The 22,500-nt window shown below is 41.0% G+C and overlaps 1 protein-coding gene and 1 long non-coding RNA gene across 8 annotated transcripts in view; one reads left to right on the top strand and one right to left on the bottom strand.

Moving 5' to 3' along the window:
* The window catches only part of enah (ENAH actin regulator), a 296,947-nt gene that overhangs the window by 108,036 nt on the left and 166,411 nt on the right, over positions 1-22,500 (top strand). The gene's annotated exons all lie outside the window — the stretch shown is intronic.
* Positions 198-14,015, bottom strand: LOC115574490 (uncharacterized). The gene is made up of 3 exons (XR_003982503.1): positions 13,877-14,015; positions 13,048-13,106; positions 198-797 (listed from the first exon to the last, which is right to left on the bottom strand). It is a non-coding gene; the product is annotated as an uncharacterized LOC115574490 (long non-coding RNA).

Below are 22,500 nucleotides of genomic sequence, written 5' to 3'. Positions count from 1 at the left end.
TGGGATTTTTTGACGAGTGTGAAAGGGATATAATAATCTACATTTTATACAGAAATCCTGTTGTTGATATAATCTTGGATTTAATCCTATAAACCACAGCTCTGGTGGGCATCATTAATTGTGAGTCATTCTGGATCTGCTGCATTTATTAAAATCAGTGCTTAGCCCTTTAAATTTCTGAGTTCTAAAAGGTGACAATACCATCATGGACGTTCAGTCTTCTAACTAGATGATAGCAGTTTTATCCACACGATAGCCAGACTACCTTTTTTTAAAGCCTAATTGCAAAAAGCAGAAGCTCTAGTTTGTTTTCAGTTTCATATTTGAATCGGAAGAATGAATAGATGATTGCTTGCTGGCTATGAGAGAGGATGTTCCCGTTTGAGTCAACTCTCTGAAGGATATCCCTTCTCATGTCTTTTTGCCTGTCTCCCTGAGGGCTTGGTTAGGACACAGCTAGCTGCATCACCACTAACATCTACATCTAGCAGCTGCAACATAATGTTAAGCAAGAAGACACTGCTTAATTATTGATGCAGTTTGCTAAAATGTTAGAAAACATCTTTCTTTGGCTCAGTGGGCTGAATATTGTGTTCATTTGTGGAGAGGATTCCCAATAGCTTACTGTGGAGGAAGATGATTGGTATAGAATAAAACAAACAGATCAATCTCAGTGTGCCGGAGTAGCCCAATGGACCGAGCAGACGCCCTGCAAGGATCCACACTGTGTCAGTGTTCTTTAGCCAGTTACTGGATGTCCCAGCTCCAGGGATGATGGTCTGTAGGTGACCTCTGACCTTCATGCAGAAAAAGACAGAAACACAAAGACCCTCCAGCATCAGTCATCCACTGCATTACATCACAACTGAATACATTTTTCTAGTAGCTTCAGTAGCATTTAGAATATAAAATAATGGTTGAACACTGGGTTTGCCACTTTGATAGTAGCTCTGATAATTCTGCATTCCAAACTGTTTCTGGTAAATGATTGTTGGCTGTCAACTAATGTTTTCTAATCAGATTTAGAGGGAAGGGACCTGAATGTCAAGCCAGAGGCTAGGGCCCTGACGAAAAATGTCATGGCTGTTGGTGAGCATCAGTGGCTGTAGTTTTTGTGCCAGAGCACTAGTTAGCCCTTGTTGGCGGCTTCTTGGCCACCTGAGTGTCTTGAAGCAGGTCGGAGCCGCTCAGTGTGAAAACACAATGATCAGCTGTTCTGCTCAGCCAGTGCACAAGAAGAAAAAAGGGGAAAAGAAAGCGAAAGCCACTTGAGCCAGTTGCTGTATCCTTGATTTCATATATTTGGCGAAGTTTTATTGTTGCCTCCACCTCGTCCACACCTTTTTATCGGACATGTTCCGGATCAGAAGTGGCTATATTAGTGAGAAGGGTGTGAAACAACAAGGCAAATGCTGCTTTATCATAACAGTTTGTATATCTCTAGTCCGCAGTCTCTGTTTCCTTTTTTATCAGCAGGTGTAATCGTTGCAGGTGTTTAAACACAAACAGCTCAGGTTACATTGAAGTAAAACTCATTAGTGCTAAAGATGTGACACAAAGTTCAGATTAAAAGCAACAAAGAAAAATTTGTGTTGGTACAAACAGTTCAAGTGCGACAAAATAATCAGTGTGCATGGGAAACCATTAATATTTCCGGACACAGAACAAGAAAAAAACATTAAAAACGAGAAATATACCTTTTAAAACCTATGAACTGGAGACTGCATTCAAATGTAGAAAACATTGTTTGCTGATGTTTGCTATACAAAAAGATTAAAATTCAGTATTATCATTGGAAATCATTTCACTTTGGCGGTCTTGATATCAGATTTGTTGACTGCCATTTGAAATAAATGGTGACATCAGATAGACTAAACAAGTAACTTTGTTGCAACTCTCAGCCTATCAAATATTTAAAGGTTAAGTGTGCTACACAACCAAAGAACATACAGTTATTTAGGCTACAAACATACACCATATTGCCAAAAGTATTCAGTCACCCATCCAAATAATGGAAATCAGGTGTTCCAATTACTTCGATGGCCACAGGTGTATAAAAGCAAGCACCTGGGCATGCAGACTGTTTCTAAAAACATTTGTGAAAGAATGGGTCGCTCTCAGGAGCTCAGTGAATTCCAGCGTGGTACTGTGATAGGATGCCACCTGTGCAATAAGTCCAGTCGTAAAATTTCCTCACTCCTAAATATTCCACAGTCAAATGTCAGTGGTATTATAACAAAGTGGAAGCGATTGGGAACGACAGCAACTAGGGGTGTGACGATTCATCTACTACATCGATGAATCGATTTATATTCCTACAATCCAACTACATCGATCTGTGCTCTGCAAGTTGGCCTTCCGGACGACATTTATTGATTAAAAATTGTTTGAAATGGTAAAGAATCGATTTTATCGATAATAGGAAATTGGACATTGGATTTAAGCACGGCAAACTTATATTTATAGTATTTTTAGCACTTTTAACAATAAAGACACGTTAAACGTTACTCAATTTAGTCTGCCTGTCTGTGACGTCATCGGCACGTGCCGGCAGCAGTGCGAATCTCAGAACGACAACAAAACGCAGCATTGCGGGTGGCAGAGGAGACGGCCAGCAAGAAATTTTCAAGCAACCATTTCAGTCCAGTGTGTGGAAACACTTTTGCAAAGATGGAGATGTTCTAATTAAGTCTCTCGCTGTTTGTAGAACGTAGAACGTCCAGGCACCTCTTACAGCGTTGCCGCTGCAGCAGCAACGCAAGGTAACGTAAGCAGGAGTAGCAGGTACACCTACTGTTAATTCAACCTGAACAAATGTTGGTTGCACTTACTGTACTCTATTGAAAATGAGAGCAGAAAAGGTTAACCTCCTGGTTGCACTTCATTCAAATAAAAGGGTAATACATTTGCCATTAATTGTTGTTTACTTGTTTATATCCATAATTAATTTAAACCTGATTCCCTTACAAGAAACAATAGGTATATAGGAAACTTCACCTGCACTGTCCAGTATCCAGGTATTTATTTCACAGACACACTGGTTGAATTTTTGGCTAAAAAGTTACAGAATCAATTTCAAGTCACTGAATCGCATTGGATCGTATCATTCTAAATGAACCAAGATCGTCCTTGAATCGTATCGTCAACCACGAATCGTGATACGAATCGAATCGTTGTTAAAATGAATCGTTACACCCCTAACAGCAACTCAGCCACAAAGTGGTAGGCCACGTAAAATGACAGAGCGGGGTCAGCAGATGCTGAGGCAGATAGTGCACAGAGGTTGCCAACTTTCTGCAGAGTCAATCGCTACAGACCTCCAAACTTCATGTGGCCTTCAGATTAGCTCAAGAACAGTGTGTAGAGAGCTTCATGGAATGGGTTTCATTGGCCGAGCAGCTGCATCCAAGCCATACATCAGCAAGTGCAATGCAAAGCATCGGATGCAGTGGTGTAAAGCACGCCCACACTGGACTCTAGAGGAGTGGAGATGCGTTCTCTGGAGTGAGGAATCGCACTTCTCCATCTGACAATCTGATGGACGAGTCTGGGTTTGGCGGTTGCCAGGAGAAGCGTACTTGTCTGACTGCATTATGCCAAGTGTAAAGTTTGGTGGAGGGGGAATTATGATGTAGGGTTGTTTTTCAGGAGCTGGGCTTGGCCCCTTAGTTCCAGTGAAAAGAACTCTGAATGCTTCAGCATACCAATAGATGCTGGACAATTCCCTGCTCCTAACTTTGTGGGAACAGTTTGGGGATGGCCCCTTCCTGTTCCAACATAACTGTGCATCAGTGCACAAAGCAAGGTCCATAAAGACATAGATGAGAGAGTTTGGTGTGGATGAACTTGAGTGGCCAGCACAGAGTCCTGACCTCAACCCGATAGAACACCTTTGGGATTAATTAGAGCGGAGACTGAGAGCCAGGCCTTCCCGTCCAACATCAGTGTGTTACCTCATAAATGCGCTTCTGGAAGAATGGTAAAAAATTCCCATAAAAACACTCCTAAACCTTGTGGAAAGCCTTCCCAGAAGAGTTGAAGCTGTTATAGCTGCAAAGGGTGGACTGACATCATATTAAACCCTATGGATTAAGAATGGGATGTCACTTAATTTCATATGCGAGTCAAGGCTGGTGAGCAAATACTTTTGGCAATATAGTGTATTTACATTTGTTAAAATTTGTGTTTGGGTGAATGTAAACATCAAAATTGTGATGAAATTATGGTTTGCATCCTCACATTACAAGTTAGACATCAGGTAAACACTGTTGATCAACTTTGACTGTGTTTGACCACCAAGCAGCAGTGATATAAACACAGAGTTTCAGCTCTCCACCCATTGAATATGCTTGAGCCAGGCTGTTGTCGTAGAGACAGGTCTCTGTAAAGATGCAGGCGCAAAAGTCTCAGATTTTCCCATTTCATACATCTGGTTTCCTTCATTCCCAGCATTTCAACCAAAAGTAAATTGGTTTGTCAACCCAAAATGTTTCCCAGATGGAACCAATGTTTTTTTTTTTAAAATAGGTTTTTCGGTGAATTTACATGCGGACTGAAGTGGGCATGTCATGTTCTATATGTTGTTGTGCATGGTGCAACCTCTGCAGCTGATGACACATCTATGATTACAATGGCTCTGCTTAAAAAAGGTGGAAATGCAGAGTGGTTTGCTAGATTTTACCAAGGTCCCAAGAATTTTGAATGGTTCAAGGCCCAGAACCAAGTTGCTGGAAGAAAGTGGGTGCGAGTGACACTGAGCCAGCTTGAACAATGCCAGGACTGAAGCAGCTAGATGGAATTAAGCCATCGTTCATTTGATTGTTTATAGTAGTGTTTCTCCTGTAAAATGTCAAAATGTTATGCAAGAAAAGAGCCTATTTGATATGTCTCAAGGGGATATAGCAGCAGCTCTTTTCTTTCCAGATCACATTATAATGTTTCACACAAAGGTTCCCACCAGACACCTATGGTTGCCCACAAGGGACAATCGTCCCATTCACAGGTTAACTCAACAATGTCACAGGTATTTTAAGAGATGTGGGGGGAATTTGGTCTCAATCTACTGTTGTGTTGACACTAGCCCATACTGTGGCTCACCTGAAAGCTTCAGTTGTTGGTTTCCATGGCTATATACAAGGAGTGAAAGCAGAGTGCTGCTCAGTCCGGTCCAGACCTGCTCTGTTGTCAATGTGTTCCCTGTCCCAGTATGAATGGAAACGTGATTGGACTCTAGTAAAATGTGCCAGACTCTCAGTTAACACACAGGTGGCACTCTGAACCCCCGAAACACCCTGCAGGACACTACTGCGTGTGTTTGTATGCACAGTTAACATGCACAGTGACCTAACACAGGCAAACCAGCACACTAGGGGGTGGGGTGTCAGTCTCATTACTCATTCAATTGCTTTCCTTATTTCTTTGACTTGTTGCAAAGAGTTTCTGCTTTATCTTACAAACTACTTTCTTTCTTGAACTGACTTCTACTTTCTCCTACTGCATTCTTCCAATCAGTCAGCAGTGAAATGTGTCCCACACCTATTATTTGCATTGTTTGTGACGCATTTTACAAAGTGTGTCATCTTATTTAGTGAAAGGTCAGATGGTGTTTTTGAAGGGATGCCCACCCCGCTCTCCCGGGGGTGATCCCGATGATGCTGGTTGCCATGGCAATGAAAAGGGCAGAGTCATTAAAGGCAATGAGACAGGGGGAGCCACCTGTGGATCCCTCATGTGACGACGTGCCTCTTCGCTCAGCTAATTGTTTGTGTGAGTGAGCTGCTCACAATAACTGTTAGGTCATTTTTTGCTCACCTTCAATGCCAGTGGAAGGTCGGGTGACGTTTTGTAGTCCATTTAACATTTCTGGAGCTTCACAGCAAAACTGCCCTTAGATGGCTGCACACAGCTCACCTAGTGTAATCCAAGTCACTGGAAGCCAAATTGCTTTGAAAAGATGTTATTTACACCCCCCACTCGAATCTTCAATGTCTTGATCACACTTCTTTTGTGAACAGGAAGAATGATGCAGGAAAAGTACAGCAGAAATCTGTTCTGTTTGTCAGTGTACATGAAGCGTCCTTCCTCATATCTGCATCTGATTATATCTAAATTGCAGAACAGACGCAATAGTCCATTTCATCCCTTGATCTACAGTTTGAATGTATTACCTCATTGTCAGTGTTTTTCCAGCAGATGTCATACTGTTAGCCACAGTGTTGGGAAGATTACTTTGGAAATGTAGTTGGTTACAATTACAAGTTACCCTCTTGAAAATGTAATAGTAGTGTAACTATTTCAATTACTTTCTCAAAGTAATGTAACTAATTACATTTGATTACATTATGATTACTTTTCTTAATTTTGAATGAAATCTCTTAACTGCTAACCATTTTCACATTTTAAGACCTATAGTGTGATAAACCTTTCAGTTCAAAGGTTTAACCATATATTATGAGTCTGATCTTAGGCCTGTACTGCGAAGGAGGCTCACTTCCTCACTAAATGGAGCAACAACGGGCTGATTTCAGCCAAGAGGAGCAGGTTGTTTTAATGGAGAGAGTATGAGTGATACAAAAAAGCCTGATCACAGCCTGAAGCAACAGTGGTGCTGCAAATATGACAAGAGGAGGCTGATTTTAATTTCTGACAGCTCTACATTGAGCTGCTTTTAAATATGAAGCTTTAGAGCAACAATAACTGTTGTTTTAAACTGTGTTTTATATTGTTTTCAAATATTTCACTGATCACAATAATAAAATGCCAGTGTGTGTTTTATTGAAAGCGAGGCTGGTGTGCGTATGAAAATAGGTTACAGTGGGTTTTTTAGGTGCTGTAGGTACAAGCAAATCTCATGTTGTCTCTGTACAAAGACCTTTTTAAATGTGAGAAAACAGAATAGACTACTCAAGATTTGCGTTTGGGCAACACATAACAGGCGAAACAATTCATTTATTCATGGCCACATTAAGTTAAATTATCTGTCCTGCTGCGATCGCACAACTTCTTTCAGTGGTGACTGACTGTATATAAAAGTAAATAAATGACCTCCTGAGACGCTCAGAGAGAAAGTAAACAGCAGCGGATCAGCACGATCTCTCCCTCCGCACAAATGTTCTGATCCAGCTCCACTGGACTGTCAAAGTAAAGGTGACGCCAGCTGTAAATGAGTTAAATAGTGAAACAGCGGCGCTTTTATAGCCGATTTTATGATTAAACTCTGAACAGAACCTGGTCGGGACCAGGTTATGAGATAGGCATAAGTTACCATGGTGATCTAGCCGGGTTAAAAGAGAGCCACCTTTGTAATACAGGGAAGCCTGGCTTCTGTCTGTATGAAGTGTTTTTGTATTTCCAGCCCAGGAACATCTTGTGCGCCGCCGACACTGTTGCTGCTGAGTCTGACTGCCGCCGTACGGTTTGTCGGTTGAGTCGAAAGGCACATGACCAGAGAGAGCCAATCACAAGCGTCAGTTTTGGAAGGAGGATGTTGATATGAAAAAAACTAAAAACAAACATGAATCCAGGAGGGCGAAAAACTATTTGATAAATCCGAGCTTTTGCGGCGATTTTTCAAATGTAACTTAAGTTGTAATCATTGAAATTTCCAAAAGCAACTGTAATTTAATTACATATTTTCTCCCAGTAATGTAACGGATTACAATTACGTACATTTTGTAATTAAATTACGTAACGTCGTTACATGTAATTCGTTACTCCCCAACACTGGTTAGCCACTAAAATTGTGTCGGCTAAAAATTGAATTGCATGGTTTCACTCCAGAATGAAAACAAAACAGTTTTTGGATAGGACTGCTGACAATGATGCTGCTGCTCTCTGTCTCATTGTGCCTTTGCCTAATGCACGTGGCTTTAACATGTGTCTGACCCCGGCATGTGACTCAAGTCATTTGAGCAAATTCACAGGAAAGTCCCAAGTTGTTTTTTCTTGAGCAAGTGAAGTCGAGTCCCTAGTTAAGAGAACCAGGGCCCAAGTCAAGAGTCCAGATCTCTGGTCTGACCACACATGAGTGTTAATTCACAGAACGCCAGTGACTCCTTAAATCAGGATAAACACTTTAATTATGCAGTGGATCCGGTGTAAGCATCTCACTAAGCCTGTTGCATGTGAAAAGAACACAGTTGCCCCTGACACAGTGGGGTATGAACCTGTATATACTTCACTAACTCAGCCTTTTGCCAAGAGTTAAAATCGCCTTTTTACCTCTGATTCACGTATTTCGTAGCACTCCGCGATCTAAAATCTTTGCTCCGCAAGGAGTCCAGTCACTTTTCACCCCAGCATCTTCGGTCGCTAAGCGACGTCAACTGATCTGTTGTCTACTTCATATCGGAAAAAACTTACTCCAAGGCTACTAGTATAGATGAGTTGCACCAAAGTCCTTCTAGGCAAGTCATGCCACTCGGCGGCCATCTTGGCGACGCCTCAAAAAGCCCAAAGAGACCGGACCCCTATCTAAATGAATGGAGGCATGGTCAAATCCACCCTTTAACGTGATAGCAGGACGGAAAAAACATACAGACATGCTCGCCAGTGAAATAAGTTACAAATAAAAACCAAAAAATATTGACTTTACTGTAGAAATGATGTTTAAAACGCTCTTTTCCTACAGGGAGAACTCCACTGCGCATGCGCGCAGATTTACGACGGCGACGTCCATCGTATGGCTGAATCTGTGCCGGCTGCTGTGCTCTATGGGCTGTGTCCGAACCCATGTCTCTGTCGTAAAAACTACTTGTGCGCATGCGCTGGTGAAACAACATGATTGGGCTATAATTTTCCTGGTTCGGCTGTGACAACGCAGGTGATTGGCTGTTGGTGAAAGGGGCGTGATATGCGCCATCTTTGGCGGCGCAGATTTCCCCATTCAAAATGATCAGAGTGATCTAGTAGAACATCTCTGGTTGCACATTAACTTTAATATTCTTGGAAAATACGGTGATTTCAACTCTTGGCAAAAGGCTGAGTTGTTGTCACTGGTCAAGAAAAGAAAAAGAGAGGAAAGCAGTGAAGAGCGAGAAGTGAAACGGCGCCGGTTTGGTGAACTATATTTCTCTGCTGAAAAACACTATGAACAGTAACAAATAAATTGTAAAAAGACACACTGTCTCAAGTTTTTTTTTCAGTGTTGGCAAGTAACCGTGTAATAAGCGGGATAATGTATAGAACGGCGGTCACTATCGGGAAAATAAGTGCCTTCAGGACAAATCAGATCCGCTTTGCGTCGGGGTCCGGTTCGTCCTGTCAGGACTTATTTTCCCGATAGTGACCGCCGTTCTATACATTTTCCCTTACATATTATGTGTAGTTTGATGCACTGACACCAGAGTTGGATGCTATGATAATCTGATGATGGGATGATAAAGATGATCGAAATTTTACAGTAGCACTTTATAATAAGAGTGTTTAGGAAATAGTCATTTTATAGTTAATTAAACTGTAGTTAATTTTTACATCCCTAAATAGATGATGGAATGCTTTGTAAACCTCTCCTGAAACAAGTGATTATTGTAAACTTGCAACTGCTGTTTATAATACTTTGTAAATGGTCAATTAATACTGTATAGTTGATCTATAAACATACCTTGGATGGCTGTTATAAAGTTGCAACTGATCTTTAGAAACCTTTATAATTGCTTAATCAGTGTTATATAAAGCATTTAATTGTTTGCAAATAGTAACTGTTAACAAAAGTTTAATCAACTAAAGATTTACCATTTGTTAATGAGGGTTATTATGAAGTGTTTCTGATTTAAATCCACTTTGTCTATAACTCTATCCATTTAATATCTCTAGTTGTATTTAAGCAGTTTGCTTGTGGCAATGTGAGGTATTACATTAGATGGGTAAGCCAAAATTAAGTACTGCCATCTGTTATTTTGCCCATAGCGTTTCCTGATTTGAATTTCCTAAAATATGATTGGCCATGCTGTGAACTTTGCTCACAGAAACAGAGCTGACAGTCATTACTCCTTTTCTGAACATCACTGTGGCTCTTCAGCACTTCTTTACACACACACACACACACACACACACACACACACACACACACACACACACACACACTCTCTCTCTCTCTCTCTCTCTCTCTCTCTCTCTCTCTCTCTCTCTCTCTCTCTCTCTCTTTCACTGTCACTGTCACTGTGGGCTGTGCTGGGTTATATATATCCACTAGTGGTGATGCTTCCTTTGTCACACTTTAGGTATTTTTCCTGCTATCATGCCATGGTAGGGTGGATGACTCGTAATTGTGAGTGGAGGGTATTTTCTCATGGCTCCATCATATCATACTCTGTGTGTGTGTGTGTAAGTGTGTTTGTGTGTGATGTAGACAAACAACTGCTCATGTTTGTGTTGGTGAACAGCTAGATGTATGCACACCTGTACACATCTGTACTTGTGTTGCTCTCTTCCCACACTCCCTCTCTCTCTTTTTAGCAGTACACAAACCTCCACCCATCACCACTTTTCTCCGTGCGGTGACCAGCTGCTGGCTGCTTTGCCTATCCATTTCTTTCAGCTTAGATTTGTGGCAGGGGTCATGTTAGATGCAGTACAAGAACAATGTGGCTATGAAGATGATATGAAGTGATTTGTCACTATTCTCCATATTCTGCTGCTGCTGCTGAGAGCTTTTTTTGTGTTTTAAGGGAAGGACTTGATTTATGTTCGCTGAATAAAGAAAAGTAAAGTTCCCCGAGCTGTCTTTGTCCTGAAGCCTCTGTCTGCATGTTTGTTGCAACATGTGACTTGTGTCTGTGTTCTGTCTGTACACACTGTGCTCCTCCTGCATGCCTACATACTTTATCTCTGTACTGTCTATGCAAAATGCTTGTACAGCACGTTTTATTTGTTTCTGTTTCATGTCATCTTTCATCTAATCAACATAATGCTCAGTTACTTGTTCTTCATTCAAAAGTTGTGTCTTCATACATATGTAGTTTACAGAGATAACATGGCAGATCTTCCATGAAAAATCATAGTAGTTTTTGAAAGCTTTGTAAGCTGAAATGACAGTTGCCTCATACAGCTTTTATCAGCCATAGCTAGCCATCTTATGCAGCTGATCATTAGTTCCTTCAGTTAGTTGAAAACACATTAAATTAAATGGGCTAAATGTAAGAATTTTATTTGAAAACATTCTAAAATTGATAAAAACTATCAACTGACTGTGACTAAATAGCTGTTTTGACATTATGATATCTATGTATTGTGTTGCAGCGATTGTCTCTACTGTAGGTATCATGCTAACCAGCAAGCCCAGGCCCAGCCAGTTCCTGGCAAAGCTTGTGTGTCTCCAAGCTCTCAACCGCTAGCTGCACAGCTAACTGAGCTTAATAGCTAAGGACAGCTACAGCTAGCAGCAGTTAGCAGTTACTCGGGTGATATGCAGCTTCCTTTTTGTTTTGAGAATATTCATTTGACAACTGGCCAATTCTTACATATTGCACCTTTTAATTTGATCCATTGAAGTAGGTTAATGTATTCACTCTGACTCAACATGCTAGGAAAACTGAAATTTTACACTGAACATCTGAAATAAAATTAGATGGACAATTTACATGTAATTAAGATACATTAAGCTGCTGTTTTAGGCAAATGATCTTATTGAGTGTTTTATTTGTGTTTGTCAGTGATAAGAAGTTAAAGGTGCAATATGTAACAAATTTGTTTGGAAAAATTTAAAACTGACCTAAAATGAACAACAAAGTGTCAGTGAATGAAAGTTTTGGTGCTATGACATGTATTGTGTTGCAAAGTAAGTTTGGCATGCTAACCAGCTAGCCCAGTCCCAATTTAAACTCTTGTACTAGCCTGATGCTCTGAGCTCCCAGTCCAGATTGCTAGCTGCATGGCTAACTAGCTAAAGGCAGCTACAGTTGGCAGCAGTTGGCTGTTACTCTGGTGGTATGTTGTCTCATCTTTGTTTTGAGTATGAATTCAACAAATGGCCACATTTTGCATGTTGCACCTTTACCTCTGACTGACTTTTTAATGTATATGGCTGCATAAGTCATACTGTGCTAAAAGTGAGACTAAAGCTGCATTTTCAGGCAAAAAGCCAACATCATCACCAGCTGTAGAAGTAGAGGAATAAAGATTTCATTGTAGCTCTACAATGAAAGAGATCAACTATGATCTCTTTCATTGTAGAGCTAATTAGCACAAGATCTAGAAAAATGTCAAATCAGGCTGTTATTATTTATTAACATAATAAGAGCTACAATAAATAATCAACTAACCTAACCTTTTTCAACTGCTTAACCTGCGTACTTTGACAAGCACAAGGCTAGGTTTATGCGTTATTGTTTGTATTTTAAACAGTTACACTATGGTTCAACATGTTTCACTTTTTAATTTAACAAGAGCAAAGGCTGTTATCGAAGTTAGCATTACGTTCATGATAGACAAGTCTAGCTGGAATTTAAACTTCACCAAATTCAATATAGACCAATATACTGTAGCATCCTGGATCAGCTTCCACACAGTAGGCAAATGGTTGTGCTAAATGTTAACATAGCTTTTTTGTTAATCCAACTTTGCTTTACACTGAAACAATGCAACATTAAGCTAGTAAGCCTTTCACTTAAAGCAGATAAACACACAGTTAATCCTTTCCTTCACCATCAACAATGAGTTTAGGGGGGGCTTGATATTTTTTGTTGTTCAATTTAACTTAATTGAAAAATAACAAACAAATCAGTCAGTGATTAAATGAAACATTAGTTGCAGCCCCAGATTTGTTTAATCTTTTCTGTATGTTGGACTTTGATAGAGGTTCTATCAACTGACATGGCTTCAGGAGGTCTGTATTGCAGATCGGGACATAACGGTAATGACAGTCAAGCTCATTATCAAACTGGTTATTCTTTAATTTTTTGTCTGGGGATTAAAGATGCTGAAAATTTAATGATTTCGTTTTTTGAACCATTTAAATCCCTCTGATGGTCCCTTGACTCCACTTTGGAATCCACAGTATTTCCAAACATTGGCACAGTACCTGCAGGCAGTGGTTCAACAGGGACTTACTCTTGTCTGTGGAGCCTCTGTTGTTCCTCCCTGCCTGCCCCTGATCACTTCCATATGGGCTGGAATGAGAGAAAGAAAGAGAATGAGAGGCAGAGAGGAGGCAGAAAGAGATAGATGAGAGCATGAAATGGTTTGAGGCTGGTGGCGGGAGGCTGAGTCAGTGGTCTGATGGAGCCAAGTTATAAATTGAGTTAAAAAAAAAGAAGGTGCTGAAATTGAAGACAGGGTTGCAGGTCAAGGAAAAGAAAGGATGCATTTGTGCCCAGGATGCTCTCCAGGGCTCCTCCATCCTGAAGATGCTTCCTTCCGTCCAAAGCCAGCTGCACTCCTCCCTGAATGAACCCTCAAGTCACCCCTCAGTCCCAGCGCACCTTTTTGTTTTCTCCTCTCTCGTTCCTTTTCATAGTGGGGACTCCCCTCTGGATTCCACGCCCTAACTTGGGAAAGCCTTCTTTAACATTTATGATTTTATTATTCTGCTTGCATGTTTTCATTCAGGCGGCTTCATAGGAATTATCACCCTCCCCCAGCATGGAAAAGTCTGACTCTGGCCTTTCAGAGCAGCGCATCAGTTTACTGTCGGATGGTTTTATGCCAAACTGCAGAGAGAAAGTCAACTGAGGGAGAGAGATGGAGACAGAGAAGTAGGCAGAGAAAAGAAATACCACTGCATAGTGCTGTGCGATATAGATACAATTTTATATCATGATATAGCTAATTTTATATCCCGATAACGATATATATCCTGGCATTTCTTTAAGTGGTAGAACAGATTAGACGTGTTCGAGTCGCTAGTAACAACTTGTTGGTGGCATGTTTTGCAGTTTACCATTGTCTGGTTGGTGTCTGACTTTTTAAACCCAAAACAAAGCCAAACGATAGAATTCCGGTTCCCCCTTTTCGGCACAAATCTTCTTGGGGTTCTGCTTCCGTGTCCGCGTCTGATGTAACGTTACTAGTAACGTTATTTCCGTCTTCCATTGCGCTCTCCTCCATCTCCACCATGCTGCGTTGCCTCTGTTTACTCCCGAGTGACCGGTGCCGGAAACGAGTCCTTGTAGGTGACGTAAAAATGCGACCACAAAGCAGTAGCGTTGCTGCAGTTACATTCGCTTTCATACAATAAACTTGTTTTGAACTCAAAATTTGGATATCCAACGGTCATTCCGACGTTGAGTTGTGCTTTAGACGGCGTATTAAATTAGAACCGTAGTGTGCGTTACCATTAGTGTAGCAACAGTGCTAATCAAATAGCCTACACGTTAAAATTACGATATAAACAACAGAGGGTTATATCCTACGGTAGACATTTTTATATCGCACTACGATATATATCGTAATATCGCACAGCTCTACCACTGCAGTGAATCAGTTACCAATGAATCTATTCTAATCACAGGCCTAAAACCTTGTGCACCAGGGATGTTGTCCTTGTTGTCATTTTTTGTGTCTAAAGAGAAGCAGAGGAAATGGAAGAAGTGAATGAGAGCGTGGTACCATAATAGAAAACAGGTGATTGTACCGCTGAAATGTTTACAGTGTCCCCTGTGTGTTTAATGAAATTACCCTCATATAACTGTGAAATGACTGAATGCTATAAACCCACAGCAAGGTGGCATAAAATAAAATCTGGGATTAGAGTGCTTTACAAACTCTATCCTGACCAGTGTTGGGCATGTTACTTTTAAAAAGTAATTAGTTATAGTTACTAGTTACTTCTCCCAAAAAGTAACTGAGTTAGTAACGGAATTACTCAACTATAAAAGTAACTAGTTACCAGGGAAAATAACTATTGCGTTTTTGTTCCCCCTTTTGAGCTCGACATTCATTTTAGCATACTCGGCATCCATGTATTTAGAAAACTAGTGCAGTGCCCGTAGGAAATATGTATTCCAATAGAAAAGTGGGCGGTTAAGTAGCTTTTTCATGGATGGCCAAATGAGGCTGTGTTTGAAGGTGGGACGTCAGGGATATTTAGGTTTGTTGTGAAATCCGATATTCCGGGGTATAATTGGCTGTACTGTACTATTTTTGATTTTGCCATAATATTTTACCTTGCCTTGCTTGGTGTCACTATTTTCAGCACAACTTCACATGTGTGACTGTACAGTTATTTTTAATTTTGACAAACTGTAATAACGCAATGGACCTAAAATCACAAAAAACATAAAATCCGAGTAGATAAAATTTCGATTTTTTACTGTGAAAACCACAAATACGTTTAACGAACTATTTTTATTACTTATAATGCAAATATATAAATTGCTGTTTGTTGAAAAGAATTTGAAATTTACAAAGTTATACGTAGTGATATGTTTCCCCCACCTCCTTTCTGCCTGCTGAACATTCACCAGTCTCCTCTTTGTTTTGCCTCATTAAACAAAAGAAACGACTCCACTACACACTAAACTAAACACTACATAACACACTAACAATACACTCCAAACACGCTTAATGTCACAAATCTCTCAAGTCTCCCAACCTGCTGTCTCTATCACCGTCACTGTCCCTCCGACAACTTCCCCCCATTCCTAAGCAACCAAATCACGTAGTTTGCCGTTTAATTTTGTGATTGGTTGGTGGGGTGCCTTTTTCCACCAATAGGAAAAGGAGTAGCACAAAGCAAACTCTTCCTTGCTTCGTGAGAGAAGCCCGATTTGACTGTTTCTTCCTGCACCAAACGCGCAGCAAACGTGACCGCACTGTACGCGATAAAGCGTGGCGGACATTATTTATCTTAAGTCCAGTTTTACTTGGCCTATCAACACAATTTAAAAACTGGTATATAGTTTGAAGGGCGCACATGTACACATACATTGGAACCGAGACTCACAGATGCTGCATCTTGCTGCTACATCATCTTAAATTGGTCACACTGGCACGTCAGTCAACTCAGGATGTGGGGGTGGTGGTGATGGGGGTGGGCTAGCAGCTAGCTACACACGAACATCCACAGTTTGTTGTCCTTGCGTGTCTGGATCTCCTCAGACCTGAACAGACTCGGCCTGGACTCGTTCAGTCTCAGTAATCCACAACAGTCAGTTTAGATGCACAGAACGGGACAGAACCGCCGGCAAAATCCCGAACTAGCTCGCACCGCCCCAGCTATAAATCTGCTTGTTTCTTAAGGTGGGGGGTCTGCAGTGATTGGCTCTGGTGCGCATGTGGCTATGGTGTGCAGTGATTGGCTCTGGTGCGCACGTGACTATGGTGGCTATGGTTAGCAATGCGAGCAGAATTGGTCAATCATTTATGAAATAATTTATTAATGGTATCATTGTAGTCCAAACAAATGCGACATTGCACACCCTTGAACCACGCAGCAGCCATGTGGAAACTCTCAAGTCAGTCTGATCCTGATCTGCAGAGATATTTGAGGCACACATACACACACAGACAGACAGACAGACAGACAGAGATTCCTTGCTTTTATAGAGAGATGTCTTTCTGCATGGCGCTCCTGCTCTCTCCGGTATTTTACCAATGAGTGCTCTGAAGGAGTCTGAGTCAGCTGTTGATAACAGGAGCATGAGCTCAACAACATACCTGCCTATCATTGCATTCAGTTCAGTCTGTGTCACAAGCTTTTGTGAAGCTGGAGCAGAAAAATCCAGCTGTAGCTGCTTGGACAGCTCCGTGTCCTTCTTTGTTAGCAGAGCTCACGTTAGCCACACCTGGCCTGCTGTCATCATCAACAGTGTCAACAACAGTGTTTTTGGCCAATAGTTCTGTAGAAGCGTGTGGCGCTGAGAGATGCTTCATTAGATTAGAGTTGCTTACAATGCGGTTGTCTCACCCCTCACCCAGCTTCACTGGGTAGCTTCAGTTTATAACACGCCACATTTAATTGTCAGTAACGGTAACGGCGTTGTAACGATGGTGTAGTGGCAAAATTTCAATTTAGTGTTCGTTTCATTAATCAAGCCACTTCCTTCAGCGTGCGCAGTAGATGGTTTCTGACTCGTATCCAACCCACAGATGAACATAACTCACTCAGACATGATTGTAGTTCGTCCTTGATTTTAATCCAACATAAAGGGTCCGTAGTACAAGTCACATCAGTTTGATAAGGCTCGGACACGGTCAAAAGCTGTTAGCATCCAAACTGCCCACACTGTCTCAATCACAGCACACACCTGACTCAAACAAAGGCGCACACCTGTCTAATCACTGAGAACAACAACATACGTCACCAGGCATCAGATATGTGCAGAAAAAATTCATATTAAATAATAAACTATCACAATCAAATTAGACCTTAATTCTCAGTGTTCAAATCTTAACTAATATTATGCAAACTTCATAAAAAACAACATTTTCACCCGATTTGGCTCTTACATTTCCGGCCCCTAATTGGAGGGCAAGCAGACTAACAATTACTTACAACAAATAGAGCCAAATATATTTTTCAATGTTAAGTATTAACTAAAATTGTCGATTTCATGTAAACAAGTATCGTTAGTAAATGCAAACAGAAATACTATCACTATCTTCATCATGAATATTATTGTTCAAGTGTCTGTCTTACAAATAAGACACTTATCAACAGGTCTTTCTAAAATGTTAGTTTTTGTCTTGATCAACACACAACGTACAAGTCCTTTTGAATCAGGAATGACCTGGACAACTCTACCCAACAACCACGAGCCCCGTGGTGCTGAATAGTCTATCACCATGACGACGTCTCCAGTAGTCAGGTTCTTCTTGATCTGAGTCTATTTTTGACGCTGTTGGAGCAGAGGCAAATACTCACGCACCCATCGCTTCCAGAACAGGTCAGCAAGATATTGCACCTGCTTCCATCTTCTGCGTGGATATGAGTCCTCGATGTTAAATATTCCTGGTGGCAGGATGGGCTGTTTCTTCATCAAAAGCAAGTGATTAGGAGCCAAAGCTTCAAGATCTGAGAGATCATCTGTCGATGTGGTCAGTGGTCTGTCATTTAAGATCGACTCCACTTCACAAAGAACTGTCCCTAAACATTCATCATTGACTGTTTGCTCCTTCAGCACAGACCTCAGGATCTTGCGAACAGATCTTATCTGTTGTTCCCATACTCCTCCGAAGTGAGATCCTGCAGGTGGATTAAACACCCACTGTATTCCCTTTTGCATGAGAGCATCTTTAATTCTTGATTGGTTCCACTGCTCAGTGGCTTCACGCAGTTCATGCTCAGCACCAACAAAGTTTTTCCCATTGTCTGAACGTATGATGGACACATGTCCTCTTCGGCATACAAAGCAACGTACTGCATTCAGGCAGGAGTCGGTGTCTAATGTGTGTGCAACTTCTATGTGCACTGCTCTGGTAGTAAGGCAGGTAAACAGTACGCCATATCTTTTGACTGTGCAACGACCTTGCTTAACGTCAACTGGCCCAAAGTAGTCCACGCCAACATTTGTAAAGGGTGGTTTGTCAGGTAAGAGTCTGTCTTCAGGCAGGTCTGCCATTTTCTGCTCTTGTGCCTTGCCTTTGACTTTTCTGCAGGTTACACATCTTGACAGAAACTGTCTCACCATCGAGTTTGCTGAGGGAATCCAATATCTCTGACGCAGCTGCGAGAGCATATAGTTCCTCCCACAATGTCCAATCTTTTCATGAATATCTTGCAGAATCAATGTGATTGAATCACATGTGACAGGTGAGTTCTTTGGGATTATGACTGGGTGCTTTGCATGCTCTTGCATTGCTGATGCACAGATACGGCCTCCTACTCTTATTACTCCATCTTGAATCCTTGGATCAAGCTTTGACAAATGACTACTCCTCTTCACATTGCTGCCTTTCTGTAGCATGAAGATTTCTTCTTGAAACTGTTGGCCTTGGATGAATTTGATAATCTCCATCTCCGCTTTCATCAAGTCTTCCACAGTAACACTTCTTTTCACTGCTGACTTGTCATAGTGTTTCCTCTGGTCCACCATCTTCCTTTCACCATTGAAATCTGCTTGTGAATGTGTTTTCTGCTTCTTGCTACGTTGAAGAAGCAAGTCCTTAAGCCAGAGAAACCATGCCACAGCTCTTTTCAACTGAAACCAGTTGGAGTAGTGATTGATCAACTTGTTAACAGGATTTGTAACTTCAGCTGCCTGAGTAAGATGCACCTTCGCTGCATGTCTCGCCTCGCTGTCTTCTCCCTCAATTTTCACTTCATCAGGTCTGTCCGGCCACTGACACACTGGACCTTTAAGGAACGCTGGACCATGAAACCAGCTTTGGTTTCTCATGAACTTGGTAGGCATAAGCCCCCTGGATGCACAGTCAGCTGGATTAACTGAGGTGCTGACATATCTCCATTGCTGAGGCGTTGTTGTCTCTCTGATGGTGGCAATACGGTTTGCAACAAAGTTCTTGAAGCGAAGTGTCTCATTTTCAATGTACTTTAACACAGTTGTGCTGTCAGTCCAAAACATTGAATCAAGCAAGTTCATCTGAAGTTCTCTTTTTAACAGTTTGTCCATATCCACAGCTACTACTGCTGCAGTCAACTCCATGCGTGGAATAGTGGTCTGTTTCAGTGGGGCAACACGTGATTTTCCCATCATGAAAGCACAATGAATGCGTCCATCTTTATTTGTCAGCCTCAAGTAAGAAACTGTTCCGTAGCCATTTTCACTTGCATCAGCAAAGTGATGAAGCTGTGCTGTAGCAACAAGTCCAAAATCCACTGGTCTTACACATCTGTCGACACTCAGCTCTGACAGCTGATGTAGCTCTTGTAGCCACATATTCCATCTTCGGCCAAGCTGTGGTGGAATTTCGTCATCCCATGCAAGCCCTTCTTTACACAGTTGTTGCATGAGCATCTTTGCCGGCATGATTGTTGGAGCTAAGAAGCCCAGCGGATCATAAACTGAACTTGTCACAGACAATATTCCTCGTCTTGTAACTGGTTTGTCTTTCAGATCGATACTGAACTTGAATAAGTCAGACTCAACACACCACAGCACTCCTAAAGCCCCTTCCACAGGAAGTGGAACTAATATTCCAACTAATATTATGCAAACTTCAAAAACAACATTTTCACCTGATTTGGCTCTTACAGATGGAAATAGTAATTAGTTAGATTACCTGTTACTGAAATTGATTTAGCAGATTGTAGTGGTGTAGTAGAGGAGGGGGGAAGTTTAAAGTATTAACCAATTGAGCTTGCGGCTCATCCTTACATTCATTATCCAATAGTCTGACAGTTGTGTTGTCGATGAACCTGTTTTTGTTGGGTCTATGAAATGTCAGAAGATAGTGAGAAATGCCAATCAGAGTTTCCCAGAGCTGAATGTAACATCTTCAAATGTCACATTTTGTCTAATCAACAATCATAACCCCAAAGATATTCAGTTTATTATCTTATGTGAAAGAGTGGCAGCAGTTCTTCTGAGCCTGTACCAAATGTCATTTTTTACATTTGAGGTTTCTTTTAAGGTTTTCAAATGAAGCTTCAAATGTCTGTCCTCAAATTGTCTGATGTCATCACTACTAAAAAATCTGAAACAAAATCCTTAATTTGAATAAAATAATTCATAGCATTTCAGGGAGTGTCAAGAGAACACATGTACATAATATTTTACATTTAGTTTGAGGCGAATTAGAGTTTGTTGTTACATATCTCACAAAAGAGAGTACACCCCTCACATTTTTGTAAATATTTTTTATTATATCTTTTCATGTGACAACACTGAAGAAATGACACTTTGCTACAATGTAAAGTAGTAAGTGTAGAGCTTGTATAACAGTGTAATGTTTGCTGTCCCCTCAAAATACTTAAATACTGTATATAAATGTAGTTTCTGGTATGAGTAAGTGTCTGTACAGTATTTAGCCACCTGGGATTGAGACTCAGCAATCAACCAGTACCCTGAATTCGAAGAGATCACATCACAACATCACATGATATTAAACACACATGAGATAGGTGGCATTGCTGTGACCTCTGAATCCCAAAAGGGGTTTAGTATTCAATGAAAAATGTTCCCACCTTGATAAACACATTTTTTTAAGCAGTCTGGTGTAACCACTGTGGTGTGTGGTCTGTACTCTGACAAGACTGAACACTCCGATAGCACAGTCACACTGCTCCTCCAGCATTGGTGCTGACGTGATAAAAATGAAAACATCCTTCATCGCCTGGATTTGTCTGAGTGTTTCTGGCTAACACTATGAATGAGATTGCTGTTGCCCCTTTTTGGTTTGTTTCTATTTTTAGACAAGTTGGATGTCTGGTTATGTAACTTTGGCCTGTCAGCAGTGAAGTTACTCACAATTTCCATCTGTGATAGTGTGGATGTGTGGTGAGACAGTACCATCAAAATTCTTTATTAAAATAATAGTAGCACTTGAGGACAGAACTGAATGATTCATCTGACCAATAAATTCAACAGCTCAACTTGGTTCCTCCTCTAAATCTGGTGCGTTGGCCTCTGTGGGACTGTCTGAGATCCAGTGTGAGCATCACTCAGCCTCTAGCCTCCTGCTTCTTGTTTATCTCTCTGTGCCTCTGCTCACCTCCGTCCCCTTCTGCACTCCATTGCTCTGCTGCTCTCTGCACACCCACCCTATCCTGGCAGGATGTGACATCACGGCGGTGAAGTCCCTAGAGCTGTTCTGTTCCTCTTTGAAGTCAGAACTGTTCTTAACTTGGAGCCTCATTAACATTAATGAAGGAGATGAAAATATTCTCATCTCATATCCCATTCTTCATTCCTATTCTCCTCAGAGCTGCACATTTGTCTTCTGTGTGTGTGTGTGTGTGTGTGTGTGTGTGTGTGTGTGTGGGCGCGTGTGTGTGTGTGTCTCCATTCCATTAAAGACCTTTTAACAAGAAAGTGATGTCCACACATGTCTAACTGGGCTAGAGGCAGAGATCTATATTTTTCCTTATGACACTATGAAGGTATGTGCAAGCTCAGCGGAGACTTTGAAGATGGAGCTGTCTCCAGTATGATAATTAATATAATTCTGCATAAATTCTATAATGTACCTTTAAATTAGGATACTATGTGATCTGTGATGCTCAGCATGCTCTCCCCCTTACTCTCAGGTCTGGAGCCTTGTGGTTGGGCCTCATCTTAAATAGAATGATTAGAATCTGAATTAAGTAACTTATACAGTATACTGTACTTTTCACTGATAAAAAATGCGCTGGCAACTGAAATCTCTATTGCAGTCAGCTAAATTTCCATACAATGTGGCTTCATTCAATGATTTGGGTGAAGCCCAGGAATTACACTGGAGAATATCTACTTATTTATTTAGCAAAATATGAAAGTATGTTGCCTACTTGTATAAAGAACAATCACAATATATTATAAAGCCTTTGTGAACCTATTATCTGGCCTTACCATCCCATATTTCACTACAGCTATTTTACTTGATCACTAAGCTCTTAAATGCCTCATGGACAGGTGCTTTCGATTATTTATTGTGACAGAGAGGACAACAATATATTGCAATATC

This window comes from Sparus aurata, chromosome 22, assembly GCF_900880675.1.
Source record: "Sparus aurata chromosome 22, fSpaAur1.1, whole genome shotgun sequence".
Taxonomy (NCBI): domain Eukaryota; kingdom Metazoa; phylum Chordata; class Actinopteri; order Spariformes; family Sparidae; genus Sparus; species Sparus aurata.
This window is presented reverse-complemented; position numbering and strand designations above follow the sequence as displayed.